At 34.9% G+C, this 19,981-nt stretch overlaps 1 pseudogene; it reads right to left on the bottom strand.

The window, feature by feature from the left end:
• Nucleotides 1-18,128: 18,128 nt before the first annotated feature.
• Nucleotides 18,129-18,599, bottom strand: LOC110583556 (annotated as a pseudogene).
• Between the last annotated feature and the right edge of the window lie 1,382 nt (nt 18,600-19,981).

The raw sequence follows: 19,981 nt of genomic DNA on the forward strand, positions 1-19,981 counted from the left end.
AACATGTTTGCATACATCTGTAAATTGTAGTCCATTATAATCCATACATTTTTTATTAATCTCTGCTTTTACTAACTAAAGTCTTGTCTCTTGTTTTCCTGGTGAGTCTATCTAAAGGTTTAGTCATTTAAAATAAGAAATCTTGGACGCCTGGGTGGCTCAGTCGGTTGAGCGACTGCCTTCGGCTCAGGTCACGATCCTGGAGTCCCGGGATCGAGTCCCGCATCGGGCTCCCTGCTCGGCGGGGAGTCTGCTTCTCCCTCTGACCCTCCCCCCTCTCATGCTCTCTCTCTCTCATTCTCTCTCTCAAATAAAGAAATAAAAAAATCTTAAAAAAAAAAAAAAATAAATAAATAAATAAATAAAATAAGAAATCTTTTCAAAGAGCTAACCACTGGTTTTGTTGACTTTTCTCTATTGGCTTTCTGTTTTCTGTGTCATTTATTTCCAATCTAATCTTTATTATTTCCCTTCTTTTGCTTACCTTGGGTTTAGCTTCCTCTTTCTCTAGTGTCTAAAAGTGGTGGTTTAGGATATTGATTTAAGATTTTCTCTTAGTTTATAATATACTATTATATTAACCCAAGTATTGGAAGATATATTTGTGGTGCTCTTGAGAGTGAGGTGGGAATGTTCGCCTACTCAGTGTTTGCCAATATGTCACACCATCAAATGACCAGACAACACATTTGGAAAATATCAGGGCATTTAAAAAGAAGATGACAGGAATCATAATGCATCCAATAAATATGCCTGTTTTGGCTTAAATGATGAATCATAATTAAAGAGTTCTAGAAATCAAGAATGAAAGAAATGATATGTGGAAAATCAGGCTTGCTTTATTAGTGTTTGCTTTAGCGAACTAAAACTCTTTTAATTATGATTAGTGTATGTCAGTTGTATGGATATGAAGGTACATACTTTGAATCAAGTGATTGACAGAAAAACGTCTCTGCCTATCAAAACACTATTTCACTGTGTTTTCTCAAAATTGGCCCGTTATTTTATTTGATTTTTTTGCTATTTCTGTATTTAATCCATGGACTTCACAATAAATATTTTCCAGAAACAAATAAAATCTCTCCACTTCTACAAATAATATAAAGAGCATAGATATAGGAATAAATAAAGTCAGTTTAATGTTTCTAAGGACTAAGAATTCAACCACCAAGTCAAAGTATTTTTGTTGCAGACAAATGGTAAAATATGAAAACGTTTCTCCCTTCATCAAAACAACATAGGTTCTTTCCCAAATAGTAAGTCTCAAATGCTAACGTTTTTCAGTGGGAGAGTTGCCAAATTGAAAGGGGGGGGTTAAGTTTAAATAGAATTGCTTTTCCTTCCAATCCAGATTGTATATTGCTCCTATAAGTGGTTTAAACTTTATGTCCCTTTTCAGGCAAATATGAAATTGCAAAGACCATGTGAAACTGTTGTCATTTCCCTTATGGGAAGTCAGCAGCAGGCACCAGTAGAGCACTAGGGAAACGAAATTTTACTCCCTTACTTGATGTATCTCCTTCAGTCAAGTCTATGCCAGGAGAAGAAGGAACGAGGTTGTCTGTCAAGACAAATGGCAGGCTGAAAGAAACATCACTTTTAACTGAAAGATAGAGAAGGAGAAAAAAATAGGCCCAGGACAAATAAGTTGACTATATATTCAAATCAATCTGTGTAAGTAACATCCTATCATATTCCCATGTGTGGAAATTGCATGTTATTTCTGGACTACGGAAAGTAACTGGACTTTTGTAGCATAGCATTGTACATATCCACTCTTATGTTTGCTCTTCTCTCATTGATAATTCAACTCCATTTTAAGAAATCCACTATCATGAAAATTAAAAAAAATAATCTCTCAATTATTGCATTGCTGTAATCAATCTTGAGTTTCACCATGAATGCAGAGAAAATAAAAGTTATCTTTTAATGTATAAGCTAAATATGATTTTGACAGCTATTTTCTTTTTATGTTTACAGTTTACTAATTGCTTTCATTTGAAATCTGTGACAATACCACATACTTCACTACATAGACTGTCTTTTAGCACAATCATTTGTTTGCATGCTTGGAAATATATACACAATGAGATAGGAAAACCATTAGAGGCAACCAAATGCGTACAGAAGATCTTTCAAGTTGCCTAATAACATCTGTTGTAAAAGTATAAACGTTTTGAAAAATAATCAGAAACCTTTTTTGTTCAACCTAGTGGAATGCTCCTTTTCTGTTTATATTAAAATGAACTGTGGCATATTGTTCAAATTTAAAATGGATTAGATCTATTTTTGAACAATTCTACTGATTATAATGAAATGTTATTTTTTCAAGGATTTCTGAACTTCTGGCTTCAAGAGTTCCATTTTACTCTTTTTTTTTTTCTTTCCCTGGGTACTTGATTGTTTTTGCTCACTTCAGTTTTGAAACAAAGAGTTGCTAGATACTGGGGAAATAGTCCTTATATACAAAGAGCCTATTTAATCACTTAGAAGAGATAATATCTGTACACAAAGAACTCTAGATAATAGTGAAATCTTATAGAGAAAAGCTAGCTCGTAATAGTAATCAGAAAAATGGCCATGTTGCAAAAGATGATCCAGGCTACTTGTAATCAGTGTAGCTTTAGTTTTTATTTAGCTAAATAGAGCATTGAAGTAGCATTGTTTACACCTGCCGCAGTTCCTTCTCCAATTTGCATTAATATCACCCACATTAATCAAATAGGTTACCAGAAAAAAATAATTAAATGGCAAGTTTGAATACAGTCTGCTCACTACATATACCTAGCCTCAGTTTTTGGTAATCTATCAGCAGAGTTGTAATTTATGCATTTATCCTGTCATTTTGAAAACTTTCGTCTTAATGTGATTGTTTTGCCTTGCTGCTAAGCATTATCCTGGAAAAATAAAAACTATACAAAAATTGCAAAAACAAACCTGAAAGCATGACATTGTTGAACACATTAGTTCTTTAGCTGAACATCGTTCAGCGTATTAGTAACCAAGTATGACAATGTTTTTATCTATTTGACCCATATAACTTATGTGTCTGTAGAATAAAAGTACTCAATGGCTATGTTCAGAAACTTAAAATGCACTTTGCTACAAACATGCTTTAATCTTTCAGTACAAGAACAACATCTCAGCTCTCTTAAGATTTTATCTTTGAGGAAGAATAAAAAGACTTTTTAAAAGTTGTAGTAAATAACATTTATTGATAGCTTACCATATGCCAGCAGCATTATTACTGTTTTTTGCTGCTGAATCTCTTTTTTTTTTATATTTGAGTATAGTTGATGCAACACTCATAGAACCATTATTATCCCATTGTTCAGAGGAAACTGGGACACAAAATATGGAAATGATTTCCCCAAGATCACGTAGCTTACAAAGGGAATTTCTAGAATTCATTATAAGATAGTCTGATTTTAGTATCCTTGCTTTTACCCAGTACACTGTTATAGTAAGTATCTATGAAGAATATTAAAAATGTGAAATCTGATCAATAGAATTCAGAAAGCATTTTTGAGGACAACTGTGTCAAATAACTACTATTAACTGTATATAAGTGGCTTACACTGGTCACATTTTTGGGGTAGAAGTTTAGGACATCCTTCATTGTTTGAAGCAGAATTTGAAGTGAAAATCAAATGAAGTTAGGTTATATTTAAGAGCAATCAAAATCAATATTTCTGAATTCTTTCCTTAATTTTTACTTCATTTCCAAATTTTTACATGGTTTTAGATTGCAATATGAATACAAAATAATAACTTATAATCATGTTAATTGGCTTAATTAACAGAAAAATAAAAATTAAAACACCTAGCAGTGGCATTTTGTTTAATTTCACATACATCTCCCTGTGGCATTGCTAACCTGAGGTCCATAACCTGATGCACCTCTGCACGCTTGGTCATGATTCCAGGAAGACCATCTGAGGTGAAAATAGTCTCTAAGAAAGTCCCATTACAAGTTCTGTCTTTGTCAGTGACACCAAACATTCTTTCAAATGGGCTAAACCACATATTAAAGTTACTAAGTGTATCCTGAGCACTGTGAAGTCAAACAGAACATATTTCTTCAATTCTGTTCCCCTTGAGTTTTTAACAGACACTCTGTCGATTGAGAGGAGCACCTCATTTTTTAAAAATATAGCAACTTAAAATGATGTGCTATTCAGCTCTAGAATGGAAGCCTACTGCTGTTGATTTAGCAGTTAAAATATCTTTACACCGAGAAATTATTTATGAGTTTGAATTATCCTCCTATAGGAAAACTAAATCACCATTCCATCTAGAATTGTATTGATTCTGTAGTGATATTGTAGTGATATTGATAGTTCACAGGGGAAATATACATCATTTCTTATTTTAAGGGTGACTTTCAGATGGACAGCTTTTTTTTTTTTAGTTTTATCTTGATATATTTTTTCTTCCTTAAATTTTGTTGGAGTTAAGATTTTTAAGTGCGTCTAACGAAGAAGTAAGGTAGATACACATGACTTCCTGTCTCCTTAACTACAGTATAATCTGAATCAATGAAGCCTGGGAATGATCCAGATATAGGCTTTATCAGATTTAACATCTTTAAGTTAGGTTCCCAAGCATAGAAACTATAGCCATAATCCAAGCAAAACTTTTAAGACACCAAGCTAGAAAACAGTGCCCTAATTGCTTTAACTTCAAAGGAAAATTTCTAAAATTTACCCAAACTAAAATTTTTGGTACTCTAAAACCATGCATTTTACATATGTGATTGCCATCTGCTAAATCTTCTGAATTTTTGCTACCTAATACCTCTGTCAAGACTTGAAGTTCATTTGGTTGGCTTCCAGAGAACCAAACATAAAGGAAAGAATGTTTATTTTATTTACTTGTCCTATTAATTAATTACTTGTCCTATTAATTAATCAAGAGATCATTTTCAGATATTTATCAGAAACTTACAGTGCCATAAAGTATGTATTTTTCAGACTTTACTCTTCGAAAGAAACTGAAATATTTCCAGAATGTTTCAGTAACATAATAGTAAACAAAAAGCAAGGCAAAACGGTAAGGCCCAAGTAAATTAAAGGACCATGTACTTACTATAATATTTGTTAAAGCACAGCAAACAACATTTTCAGTTATTCTTATAATGAGGATTTTTTTCCCCATAACATTTTATTTATGAATTATGATTAGGGTCATATTGAATCTCTGTCTGCAATTATGCAACTATAATTATCAAACCTGGCAATGCAAACTTTACTTTGTTGCTTTATTAATGTGCTTCAATCCTGAATGTAAAGGTCTACATTATAGCTCTTTGTCTTCTGCTGAGATTTTCAGCAAACACTGTAGTTGCCAAAGGAATTGCCTCATGCAATGCAAATACTTCAAATTACAATGATCTCCATCTTTCCATTGCCTAACAGATATTATTTAAATGGTGAACATTTTTTCACACCTAGGGGATCTTCGGTATAACTCTGATTTGTAAGATTTAAGGCCCTGTATCTCATTACTAATTTATTCTCAACCTCAACAAAAGTATTTTTTTTGTATCTGCACACAATCCACCTTCCTCACCCCTACATTTTCCTTTTCTGGTTTTAAGCTCCATAGTATAATATGTTTGAACTTTGGATCTTTGATATAGTCAACTTCCTCTTGTTTTAATATCTAAAGCTGTGGCTGGATGCATTATTGATAAGTGCACTGGGAACTTCTGCTGAAGCTTGTAAAATAGTTATTTGGTGTCTGAGTCATGAAAAAAAGATTCTTATGGAAACTTCATTATGCCTTTTCTTACACATGGCATGTGTTTGATTACTTCTGCCACCTTCTTAATGTTGATTGTCACTTTATTTTCTTTCTCCTTGAAATTGCTAGGTATCATTTAATGCAGAGAATATACCCATCTGTAGTGTAAATTATGCATGTTTTTATTTTAGCTCTCTTGCTCTCAAAACCAAATTCTTTTTTGAACAGCAAAAAGTTAATTTTACATTTATGCATTTTTCCATGTGTTTTGTGCTTAGTTAGATAAAGTTTGAAAAGCAGTATTCACTTTTTTACTTCTCTTTTTTAATTAAAAAAAGAGCTGAAATATTTTCTACATTTTTTTTTTCTCAAGGGAAACCTAAATTGCTACATCCTGACCTTGGGACAAATGTACAATTGTCTTGCTTAAAAGAGCTGATATGAATTTATTTCATATTCAAAATGAAACAATACTTCAACGAATGCAGCTTTTATCTAATTTCATTTGCTTTTATTGGAATGATACACTTTAAACTCACAAAGTTTCTTCCATCCATTTCTGTGGACTTTGGCACACAAGTATACCCTACTGACCTGCTTAACAGAGAGGGACTCTTAGTGGTAAGCTGGTTGCTTTTTTGAAAGGACTTATTTGTGCTAGAAAAAATTATAATCTTGGAACAGCAGAAGCTAGGAAACATTTCAGCTGAATGAGTTTATAGAACATCTGAAGGCTAAGCCAGTACTGATTTTCCATGACAGTATAAGACCCTCTTAAAGAAATTGGAATCCCACCCACTTTCTACACCACTGAATATACCATGTTCCTATAATCATTACAATAAGTAAACCACCTTAAGAGATAACATATATTTTTCATATACCTGGAGTTCAGATTATTTTATTATCTAATATATACAGTTTATATTTATTTAAAATACACTGGTATGATATTACACTAAACTTAGCATTTAAGAAAATAGTGGTGTGGTTGTTCCCTCTAAATAATTCTCTGATTATGGTCAACCAAGAATTCTATGTACACAATGAATACTCTATAGCTTTCATTATAATCTGCCTAGAAATGGAACAGACACTTAAATCATATAAAGGAAGGCAGGCATTTAATAAGTACCCCTCTTGTTTTTCAGTGGCAGTTTAATTATTTATGCTCACTGACTAATTGGCATTCTAAACTTTATTGTTGGGCTAATTATTTTTCTTGAAATAGTAGGAGATTATTGTTTTTTCCCCAACTCTTTTTTTTTAAAGATTATTTATTTATTTATTTATTTATTTGACAGAGAGAGAGAGAGAGAGCACAAGCAGGGAAAGCAGCAGAGGGAGAGCACTGAGCAGGGAACCCAATGTGGGGCTCAATCCCAGGACCCTGGGATCATGACCTGAGCCGAAGGCAGATGCTTACCGACTGAGCCACCCAGGCACCCCTCCCCAACTCTTTAACTGTAGTAAAGTCTTCATTTATTCGACAAATATTTGTTGAGAATCTACTATACCCTACTTTTCTAAATCTTGGGATTTACCAGCGATCAAAACAAGAAAAAATTCCAACAGGGAAGCACACAATAAACACAATAAGCAAGTAAATTATGTGTAAGTTAGAAGGCAATGAATACCATAAAGTAAAATAAGATTAGGAGGGCCATGAATATTGTGTGGGAAGTGTTACTTTAAATAGGGTGTTCTAGATAACCTTGAAGAGGTGATTTGAAGGGCATAAGGGAGTTAGACATGTGGATATATGGGGCAACAATGTTCAAGCAGACAGACACTAGTCTTATGCACTTAGTGTGGAAAACAGTAGTGTGGAAGCATGTCAGGGATAATGGTGGAAAGCAAGACTAGTGCAGTTGGAATGGTGCGAGAAGAGAATAGCGACAGATAAAGGTTAGAAAGATGACTTAGGGGGGCAGGGCACATACTGTGGGGATTTTGACCATTGTAAGAAATTTTACTTTTACTCAGGGTTTTGAAAATAGAAGTGGTCTGACTTCTAGGATTACTCTGGATACTGTGTTGAGAATATCTGGTAGGGATGAAGGGTAGAGGTGGGGAGACCCATTGGGGATCATTACAATAATTCTGGCCAAAGATATTAATGAATTCAGAGCAGAGTGGTAAGAAGATTCTCAGATTGTTATATATTTGGTATCACTGAAAGGTTAAAAAAAAGCAGCCTTTAGGATATAGTTAATGAGTCAGAGTTGTTGATTATTCTAAGAATTATATTTTTGCTCTATCATTTAATTTTCCTTGATGCATCAACATAATTTATTAATCACCATGATAAAGTAAAATTCTAAGAAGACTTTGGAACTATCATTTTTAAATGCACATAAAACTACCCTCCTATGTACAATGGGCATAATATTCTCCATTCGTAAACTGCATCATTGGTGACTCTGTCCAGCTACCATAAAGGTATTTGTTTCTGATGGGAAAACTAGATTTTATTAACCTCTAATTGTTTCTTCAATAAAGTTCATGTTCTGTCCATCAGCTCATAACTAAAGAAGGCAATTAGTCAGATACGATAGGGAGTGAATTATCAATGTTTTCAACTCAGAATCTTTGTTAAATTCATCAAAAAGCAGTAACATTATTCTATGAGGAAAAATTAATAAGATGTGACTTGCATATTCATTTTGAGTAGAATCTAAAAAATTATGGGGTTATTAATAAGTCAGAAATAAATATTCAGTGAGATAAACACATGCCCTACTCACTTCCACACAACTGTTTTTAACTCCCAAGCAGATCTTATATAATATATTATGCATTTTAAAAATATCTTAAGTGCTTTTCTATGTGATATTCTAAGTTTCCTCATTTGTATATTACTAAATGCACATGACAAGACAGAGGCAGTTGAAATTTTCCCAATTTACTATTTTCATTATGTTTCAACCATTGTCCAAAAATTTTTTGTGTGTTCCCCCCTTTTTTAAAAGATTTTATTTATTTATTTGACAAAGAGAGAGAGAGCACAAGTAGGCAGAGTGCCAGACAGAGGGAGAGGGAGAAGCAGGCTCCCCACTGAGCAAAGAACCTAATGCGGGGCTTGAGCCCAGGACTCTGGGATCATGAACTGAGACAAAGGCAAATGCTTAACCAACTGAGTCACCCAGGTGCACCATGTGTGTCCCCTTAATAGTCAATATTTTCCTTATGGTTGTTTGCTGCTGTCAGAGGATTCTTTAATTCAGGTTCATAATTCTTTGTATTCATATATATTTTAACAAAAATCATACCTAGCAACAATGTACACACATGCACACTCTCACATACCTTAGTTAGACTTTCCTGAAATGAATATTTTAGAATTCAAAATAGATAAGAAACTCTGATGAAAATTTGGTATGTTGTCTTTCCCACCCCCCCCCCCCCCCCCCCATGAGAAGCCCAAGAATAGTTAATCTGCATCTTTATTAACATATCTAAGGACCCAAAGAATTGGTGGCAGTTAAAGTAAATCTCACATCATACTACTTACCAGTTTTAGTCCCTTAACTCTGAGGTCTTTGCTAGTATTTCCTGCACATAAAATTATTGTTCATATTATTGTTTCCATATATCCATCATCATAATAATACTTTGGAACTAGTGAACAGGAATTTCTCCTCTCAACAACTCAAAACATTTAAAACTAATTCTTTCTCAAAAATGTTCTTCTGAGGGGTGCCTGGGTGGCTCAGTGGGTTAAGCAGCCAACTCTTGATTTCAGCTCAGGTCATGATCTCAGGGTGGTGAGATCAAGCCCTGCATCAGGCTCTGTGCTCAGCAGGGAGTCTGCTTGAGATTCTCTCCCTCTCCCATTAACCCTCCCCCTCCTTGTATGCTCTCTCTCTAAAATATATAAATAAATCTTTTTAAAAATGTTCTTCTGAGGTAGACTCAAATATTATTCTGTGTCATTTATTTAATGGAAAAAGTGAATTCATAGATGGTTTTATAGACATGGTAATAGGCCTTATTTTATTTTATTTTTTTAAGATTTTATTTATTTATTTGACACAGCGAGAGAGGGAACACAAGCAGGGGGAGTAGGAGAGGGAGAAGCAGGCTTCCCGCTGAGCAGGGAGCCCAATGTGGGGCTCGATCCCAGGACTTTTGGATCATGACCTGAGCTGAAGGCAGACGCTTAACCAACTGAGTCACCCAGGCACCCCTATAATAGGCCTTATTTTATTTTATTTTATTTTTTTAAAGATTTTATTTATTTATTTAAGAGAGAGAGAGAGCACATGAGAGGGGGGAGGGTCAGAGGGAGAAGCAGACTCCCTGCCGAGCAGGGAGCCCGATGCGGGACTCGATCCTGGGACTCCAGGATCATGACCTGAGCCGAAGGCAGTCGCCTAACCAACTGAGCCACCCAGGCGCCCAATAGGCCTTATTTTAGCAAAGAACATGAAAATAACTCACTTTTAGTAAGTAGCTAGTGGCAAAAAGGGATTAACTTGCCATCCAGAAATTATTTTAATTTTACATTAAAGTCAAGCAAGTTGTAAATCAAACTTGACTTTGTGTTCCATTGTCATTTAGATAAGAACCATCAATCTCATTAAATACGAATTTATAACATAAGGTGCACTCTAGGTCACACATCTAGAGTCAAACCAATATGCTATACACTTATATAATGAGGTATGTCAATTATATCTCAATAAAACTGGGGAAAAACTAAAGTCATTATGCTATATATGAAACTCACATAAGTTCAATGGAACTTTTGGGAATAGATCAATTGTGTTATAGTCTTTTGGCAAATAACCTATCAATTTGATTAGCCATGTCATTTGTTTTCAGATTAATGTGTGACAACTACTAAACAACCCCAAAGTATACTTAGAAAAATTTACCAATATTTTATGAGCTAATGGAATATAAGTAATTTATTTCAACTTTACTGGTTTGGGTGAACATAGAAATTTGGTAGAGTTATTTATTTATTTATTTTTCAAGTAGGCTTGGGTGAACGTAGAAATTTTGATTAAGGATAAAGATAAATCAGGCACTACATTTGGTGTATGCTATGTATTTTCAGTGATAATTCAATATGTTATAAATATGACTTTCTTTTAAGTATGTGTCATACTACTCTGAAAATAAACATTATACTGAACTTTATTTTTCTTAATATATTTTATATCACATATTTATAAGCCATCTAATAGTCTAACTCAACATATACAAAAATCTCACATCCTTGAAAATATAAACAGACAAAAAACGAAGTATTTTTTGAAACTCCTTAGTTTTCTAATAGATTCATGTTTCCACTCACTTTGGCTCAGAACTTCTAAGGTATTTTTTTTCATCCAACTCATCTGTTTCATACAATATGATAACAAATTTTCTTGTTTTATCTACCTCAGAGTCTACTGTATTCTATCATTTCATTCCATTTGGCCCCTTGGTAGTTCAGTCCATTTTGATTTGCGACCTATGTTATTTCATTATTTTCTAAATGTCCATTATTGCTTCTCTACACTTAATCCACATTCAAACTCATCTGTCAGAGTATCCTTCTAGAGCATGTTTTGATTATTCTCCCCTACTAAATACTTTTTAAATGCCCACTAAAAATAAAGGTCAGTTTCTGTCTATGTAACAAATTCATGATCTGATTTCACTTCATTTTCTTATTTATCTGTCTCAATGCACTTTACTGCCCATAATCTTTCATTCAACCAAATTACAGTGCTCACCATTTCCTAAACATAGCTCGCATCTTCCTTTTATTTCTCCCATCTGAATTCAGTCCAGAGGTATTTGTTGAGGATTTGCACTGTGACAGTTTTTGTGCCAGAAGACAAAACAGTCTAGTATTCATCTTCTGCTTTGTGAAGAGTTCTCAAAGCGTAATGGGTAAAAAAGACACATAAACATTATTACAATAAAATATGAGGAAATAACAGAAATAAGTTCAAAATTGTAAGGAAGTTAGCTATCTGCCCAACCACCCACATTCACTTTAATTTATGAATTTCTTCTCCAAATGTTGAGATTGAGAACAAATGGTACCACTTTGGTGAAGCATCGTAAGGCTTACCAGATGACACACAAACACCCTCTCCTGCTCAGAATTACATTACCCATTGACTTTGCCTTCCCTCAGTCCTTATCACACACTGCCTTGCACTACAGTGGTGTGTGCGGAGATGGAATAACCCCTGCTATATTGTAAACACCTTGAACTGAAGACCTTGCCCTCTAGAATGTAAACTCCAAATAGCAGCAGGGCATGGCTGCTTGTAGTGTACATTTTAAAAATTTTCACGAATGAATGAAAGGATCATGCAGAATATCTTTGTAGTAGTCATGGAACCTAACATGTACATGACATAGAATTAGGCTAAATTAACATTTGTTGAAGAAAGAAGAATGGTGTCTTAGGTTTATATCCTTTTAGTGGCATGCACATGGTGCTTAGCAACTAGTAGCCCCACCCCAACACACACACACACACACACACACACACGAATGATTTGCAGCATCAGCCGATTTCTTTAGTGTAAGCATTCCCAGTATGGCAGATTTGTTTTTTTTTTTTTTTTTTTAAGATTTTGTTTATTTATTTGACAGAGAGAGACACAGCGAGAGAGGGAACACAAGCAGGGGGAGTGGGAGAGGGAGAAGCAGGCTTGCCGTGGAGCAGGGAGCCCGATGTGGGGCTCGATCCCAGGACCCTGGGACCATGACCTGAGCTGAAGGCAGACGCTTAACCATCTGAGTCACCAAGGTGCCACCCAGATATCCCCCAGTATGGCAGATTTCAAGTTCAAAATGTGATGCCACTGAAGCGAGAACTGAGAAGAGATGAGAATAGGCTTTTAAGAGCTAGCATAAGCCAACTCTAGCTAAGGTGATGTCTAGTACACACAATAAACTCTCAATGATTATTTATTGTTAATTAATAATGAAAGTTTTAGACATATGGCTAAACTTGAAAGAAAATTATTTACTGCATAAATAAATGGTAAACTGTTATTTGTCAAAATTGACTTCAAAGTTCAGAGGATTCAGATAATTAAATCATAAAATGCAGGCCTCATATCACAAATAAATTTAATGCAACTACATGCTAGAAGCATTTTACATATATATATCTGTCTTACTATTTGCATTTAGAGTTAATTTTATTTTATTTTTTCTTGGTGAATGACCTGATCAGTCATTTATTTTTTCAAATCTTGAAATAGGTCATTGATCCAAAATCAAATACCAAACAAATAATGCTTCGTCATTTCAATATTTCATTATTCCAGGGAAATTCTCCTTTCTCCTTTCAGATTTGGAAGATCTTGGTAAACCACAGAGCATGGAAAACTTACTGGAGTGTACTATTGGGTTTGACCTTGACCTTGTCAGAGTTTGGTGCTCTACAGTGTGCAACAGCTGTAGGAGACTTCATCACACAAGTTACGATCACTAGTACCCCTAAAATCAGGTCTTTGTGGTTATAAGGATAGTTGTACCTTGCTTCTCTTACTATATACTAGATTCTATTTGAAAAGAGTATAGTAATTGGGATTGTGTTTGGCTGCCGATGAAAGAACTCAATTATCCAGCTTAAACAGGTTTTTGTTTTTTTTTTTAATCACATAACACAGAAGTCTGGAAGTAAGCCATTTAGGATTGGTCCATGTTGCAAAAAGGAATTAACCAAGCTCCTTTCTTCCTCCCATTCACAGGCTGCTGCCCCACATCAGAGTCAAAACTGCAAAAGAAAAAGGTAGAGGTCATGAGGTTCATGTCAGCTAAGTTTATCCCTTTATTTCAAGAAAAAACAAAAAAAATTTCATGACTCCCTCCACCCCAATTCAATTTCTGATTACATTTCATTGGCTAAACCTTGTCACATGGCAACCCTTAGAGGAAAAGGAGCCAGGAAAACAACACTTCTTTTTTTATTTTATTTTATTTTTTTTACCCCTAACTAAATTAAGATTATATTAGTAAAGCTAGAGGACAAAAAGGATATTGGGCAAGAAACTGTAGTGACATAAGTCATACTTACATCATTACTGCAGTATGAATAAGAAATTGTAATCTCATTGTACTAAATGTATCAATGAGAAAATGTCTTAATTGAATTCTATCACTTGCTGTGTCATTTACTGAGCAGAGCTATCTCTGACATGTGGGCCATACGATATTTCATCGACTATCAGTAATTCAGCTCCCACTCTATTCATGACACTAGGAGAGCTGCTCCTAAGAATGCTGGGAATTAGAATACTAGACCTTGAACTGGGCTGGCTCTAACAAACATGACGACCATCACGCACTTTCTGGGGTACGCAGATAAAGATCATAATCCTTAAACTCTGGCGTGCCCATGTTCACAAAACACTAACTGTTATGTGTCTTTATGTTACAAACTAATACAATTTTTCCATTGGTAAGACAGAATTAGAAGAGTTAAAATGATAAATTTTATGATAAACATTTGGGATCTCCATTTGGTAGCCCAAAACTTCTTCGGACCTGAAAAAGCAAGCATAATGTATTGAGTTGACTTTCTGACCTAGGATTGAGAACAAACAGCTTGGAAACAAATTTGTTCATCTTGTTTCATATCAGACTCTATGAAATTCTGATGACATAGGCATTGGATTTACATTAATATAACTTACTATCCTGGCTTATTATCTGCATATAGTAGTGAGAAAGGCAGCTACAGATGCAAGAGCAACAGAAATCAATCCAGAAATAAAGAAGGAGAGCAGGGCGCCTGGGTGGCTGAGTCGGTTAAGCGACTGCCTTCTGCTCGGGTCATGATCCTGGAGTCCCAGGATCGAGTCCCGCGTGGGGCTCCCTGCTCAGCGGGGAGTCTGCTTCTCCCTCTGACCCTCCCCCCTCTCATGTGCTCTCTCTCATTCCCTCTCTCTCAAATAAATAAATAAAAATCTTAAAAAAAAAGAGAGAAGGAGAGCAAAAGTGTGAAAGAGTGAGAGCAAGAGCATATGAGAGAGAGCCAGGGGTGGGGGTGCAGGGCGGGGGGAGGGGCCGGGGAATGAGAAAGGCTGAGTGGCTTTGGAAAGTTTCCTAGCATCTGGTCTTCAAAAGTTACCAAAAATTTGAAGGACTGAAAAACAATACAGAATGCTATATAAGAAAAAGCTTCAAACTCATGAGTCAGGTTAACTTGTGGGTCTATTCTTAATATTGCTACCTACCATTTTAGTGATCTTAAGCAAGTCACTCAAATTCTCAGAGTCTAAAATCCTTTGTGAGTGTATTATAATACATCATCATCAGGCAAACATCATAATGACAGAATTCCATACTTTCCAAACACCACATAATTCCTCAAAGGTGTCCCTGGGAAGGGCATGGCAAATTACTGGATGAAAGAACACTTTTCAGATGTGTTACTAAGGACGATTTAGTGTAAACCATGAGCTGGCAAGGTTAAAGAAGGCTAAAGTGGAAATTAAAATCTGCATGTACTTTAGAAAGATAAGATCAAAGGTGAGATTTCAGGTTGTGGAAATGGCACAGGCAGAGGTAGGGAGGAAGGGATAAAGGTACTGTGTAGTATTGTGAGGATAACTCAGTTTTAGACACGAGGGTTTATTGTATATTTATCCTATATATTAGAGAGCAGTTTAGAAAAATTGAAAGTCTTGAAAATCACATTAAAAGAGGACTTTACTTGTGGGTAAAGAGAAAGCCATATATAGTCTAGAGAAAGCCATTGACATGATGAGATTATTATAGTCTGTTTTCCTCTAGTTCAGAGGTGCTTTAGTTCCTCTAGTAATTTTCCTCCAAACTGGTTACTATATTGGAGTTAATCATGGCATTTAGAGAAGTTATTTCAGGAGGAAAGAATTAAAACAAACACATAAAAACCATGCAATTCTGGACTTTTCAGCACAATTGCTTATTTTAGGTATTAGAACAGAAAGATTTTGCAGAATATAAGAGATTATCAAGCAGAATCAAATTGTCCTACCTCTCAGACCAGTCAGTGCAGATGGAAATAGGAGAACTGAAAGGAAACAGGGGTGTTAGATCCTATGCCCCAGCTTTGTGTTCTCCCTCCCCCTTGGGTTGAATGGAAGTAAGAGGAAGGAATGCATTCTTTTTGTTGAGCAGTGGGATTTATCTTTTTTTTATTTTATTTTTATATCATATTTTTAAAAATTTGATAAACTGTACAAAGCACAAGCAGCACTGTTTGAACCATATTTCCACATCTAGTGGCATGAAGCACATTCACATCATTGTACAGCCATTAGCACCACCCATCTGCAGAACACCTCCATCTTCCTAAATTGTAACTCTTTACTCATTAAATACTAACTCCGCATTCCTCTTTCCTTCCAGTCCCTGGCAACTCCCATCCTACTTTCTCTATGAATTTGACTACTCTAGGTAGCTCAGTACTTTGTCTTTTAACATAGTCATCAGTTTCTCCTTTCACATGCTAACCCTACATTCCACTTAATGAACCTCTTTCCACCTAGTCCACAAGCCCCTTCACTCTTCTTTCTCCAGGCTCATTGAGGTATAATTGACAAAACTGTAAGATATTTAAGTTGTACATTGTGATAATTTGATACATGCATACATTGGGAAAGAATTCCTCCCATCTAGTTAGTTAAGACATACAAACACATCTATCGCCTCACATATTTATCTTTTGAGTGTGTAACAACATTTACATTCTACTGTCTTAGCAAATTTCCATTATGCAACACAATATTATCAACTATAGTTACCATGTTGTACATTAGATCCTCTGACTTTATTCATCTTACAGCTGAAAGCTTATAAACTTTTTTTAATCCCCAACTCTCTATTCCCTGGTATCTACTTTTCTACTCTCTGTTTCCATGATTTTGACTTTTTATTTAGATTCCACATATAAGTACACCACACAGTATTTGTCTGTCTCTGTCTGGCTTATTTCACTAAGCATAATGCCCTCAGGTTCCATGCATGGTGTCACAATGCCCAGACTTCCTTCTTTCTTGTAGCTGAATAATATTCCATTTTATATACCACATTTTCTTTATCCATTTGTTTATCCATTGATGGACACTGAGGTTGTTTCCATATGTTGACTATTGTGAATAATGCTGCAATGAACATGGGAGTGCAGATATCTCTTTGATATCCTCATTCACTGTCCTTTACATTTAACTCTCTTTCTGCTGGATAAATAACTAAATTCAGCTATTCAGTTACTGGTTATTCTTGCATACCAACTGACAGAAAACAGTAATACTGGAAATTAAAAATTCCACTATAAGCTACTGTTCCTACACAGGAACAGTAAAGGTTTCATTTTATCTCTGACTATTCTTTTTCTTCAATTACTACAAAATTTGGGCAAAAGAGTAACTCCCTCAAAAAAGGTACTTCCTCTCACTGATGACTATCTTAAAACTACATGTGTTCTGAAAATTAAATTAAGTAGTTTATTACCAATTAATATTTATTGACTTCACTGCCAATTTAGCTACTTTCTCTTTTAAATCTTTTTTTTTTAAGACTTTTTATTTATTCATTTGAGAGAGAGAGCACAGGAGAACACGAGCAGGGGGGAAGGTCAGAGGGAGAGGGAGGAGCAGACTCCCCGCCGAGCAGGGAGCCCAATGATGTGGGGCTCCATCCCAGGATCCTGGGATCATGACCTGAGCCAAAGGCAGCCGATTAACCACCTGATCCACCCAGGCGCCCTCTCTTTTAAATGTTGACTGTCTTGTGTTCACAGGAAACATAGGGCTGAAAAATGTTTATGTACAGTAAACTTAGTTCCCTTCCCTTTTTTTTCTTCACTAAGGTTATGCCTAGCCTTTAGGCAAGTTTCTCCTTTTTATATGACCTGTTTTTTTTCCTTAGATTTCAAGGCATACCTGATGTATAATAAATAGACTTTGAGTTTTATAAAGCAAAGTAAATAATTAAGAGCTCAACTGTTTTCAATAAATTAGGATCAAATTGAATTTTTATAATCTACTATTATTCTATATTATAGTTTTTAAGTAATTGTGGCATGCATACAGTGACTGAGCAATTGTTATATATTTTATGCTAGTTTTATAACTTCATATAATATAAAAAACAATGCAATTAAAATATATTTGAACATAATTTTAAACTTTTAAATATGAATAATTATACTGTGGAAAATGCACATAAAAGTGCTCTCCTACCACTTTAAAATATAAAGTTAAAACCTCACAAATAATGACCTAAAATCTACAAATCAGAAAATGAAGCATGGTATTTTCATGTTAGTGTATTCATGTAGTCAATAAATATTGTCCCTTTTTAAAAATTTATTATTTTTTTTATTTTGGGGAGGAAGAGCAAATTATTTATTTATTTATTTATTTATTTATTTATTTATTTATTTTAACAAGTACACCAAAGAATCGTGCAATCCTGCCAGCATTGGATGCAATCCTGGGCCACAAGTCTGCACACTACTTTGCAACTGGTTCTGTGATAGCTGAATCTTTCATTTCACCTTTATTGTTTACCATGACCCCCGTGTTATCTTCAAAATAAACACACCATCTTTTGTCCAGTATGCCTTTCGTTGTGGATTTACCACTGCTGGATGTACCTTCTTTCTGAGCTGTGGTTTGCGTTTCTTCACCGTGGCCTTCACCATGGCACCCACACCAGCAGCAGGAAGTCTGCCCAGTGGTCCCTTGATCCCCTTCACAGAGATGATAAACAGAGTTTTGGTTCCTGTGTTGTCAGCACAGTTGGTCACAGGTCCTACCGAAAGACCCAGGGAAATCCAGAATTTTGCAACGGAGGACCCACCACATCCTTGCTCAGACATCTTGAATGCAGGAAAAGGACAGAAAAAAAAAAAAAGCTGTACTTTTTTTTTAAAATAAATGTATTAGTCATTAAAGTAAAATTGAGAACCACAATTTTGTAGTAAATATTTTTGTCGTTTTAGATCTGCCAGTAAAATCTGAAGAAAATCAAGTTATTTATTTTATAACTTAGAGCAAATGCGTATGATTTTTTTGCAGTTATTTGAAATTTTTAGGTAAAAAATGTTACAAACTGCTGTATATCAATCAATATCATGACTTTTTTAATATTAAGATTAATACTGAGCTCTCAGGAACTTAAAATGCGAAGGATCTCAGATCTTCTTTTTTTAGTTATTTTTCTATATTGATAAGCATGCTCTTTAATCCCCATCCCCTATTTCACCCATCCCAACTCACCTTTCCTCTAGTAACCACCACATATAGCAGATTGAAAAAAATGGAAGCTACAGAGGATAAATTATTTTCTTTAAAAATTAAGAAACATGTATAGCAGATTCCTCTAAACATGCTTCCTAAGGCACACAGACATACACACCGAATACAGACATACAAACAACACACAGAGACAAACATGTTAAAAAGATAATTAGTGGAATTTGGGGAGGAAATCCTTACAAGGAGCTGAAAGGAAAAGGGCCAGTCTGAATTGTAACTAGGATGTTACAAAGAATTTGCAAACAAGATATCTTTTGAGAATTAAACAGGAAGATCAAGACATAATCAACCTGGACAGGAATAGACAACCTATCTTAGAAAGACAAAGATTCTTTCAGAAGAGCAAGCCTTGAATGAATCCTGATTGCATGAATTCACACATCCAACAAAATACCAATATCAATCAGAAGGAGTGTAGGTTAAGCATGAAAAATAAAATAAGCAGAGTTCAGTGTCAAATATAATAATGATCTATCCAAGGATAGCCGAAGGAAGTGGGTGACTTAGACCAAAGGCTTTTCCTGTCCAGTTGTAACAGTGCGGCTTCATTTAATTCCATCAACTGTTCAAATCTTATAACTAATTCCGTTTTTTTTTCTGATTTCATATTCACCAAGCCATCTTCTAACTGAGCTGTGTTTTCCCACTCAAGTATCTGAAGAAGAGAATACCCAGCCCAAGGACTTAAATAGTGTATATACTAACCTGGCCTGTTATATTTCTAATTGTGAATAAACAGCCCCCTGGTAGGAATTTGACAATTCATGTAAATTTCCCAAAGGGAAATGTGTTGGCCATAGGACTCAAATGTCTAATACCTCAACAATTAAAGTTTATGCCACAAAATAGCATACATTTGAATGTTTAATATCAGAATTATAGACTTGATTAATGTGAACTGACACTGGATGCTGACCAATCACATTATGGAGCTTGCAAAAAATAGGACAGATTCTGAATCA

This window comes from Neomonachus schauinslandi, chromosome 8 (genome assembly GCF_002201575.2).
Source record: "Neomonachus schauinslandi chromosome 8, ASM220157v2, whole genome shotgun sequence".
Taxonomy (NCBI): Eukaryota; Metazoa; Chordata; class Mammalia; order Carnivora; family Phocidae; genus Neomonachus; species Neomonachus schauinslandi.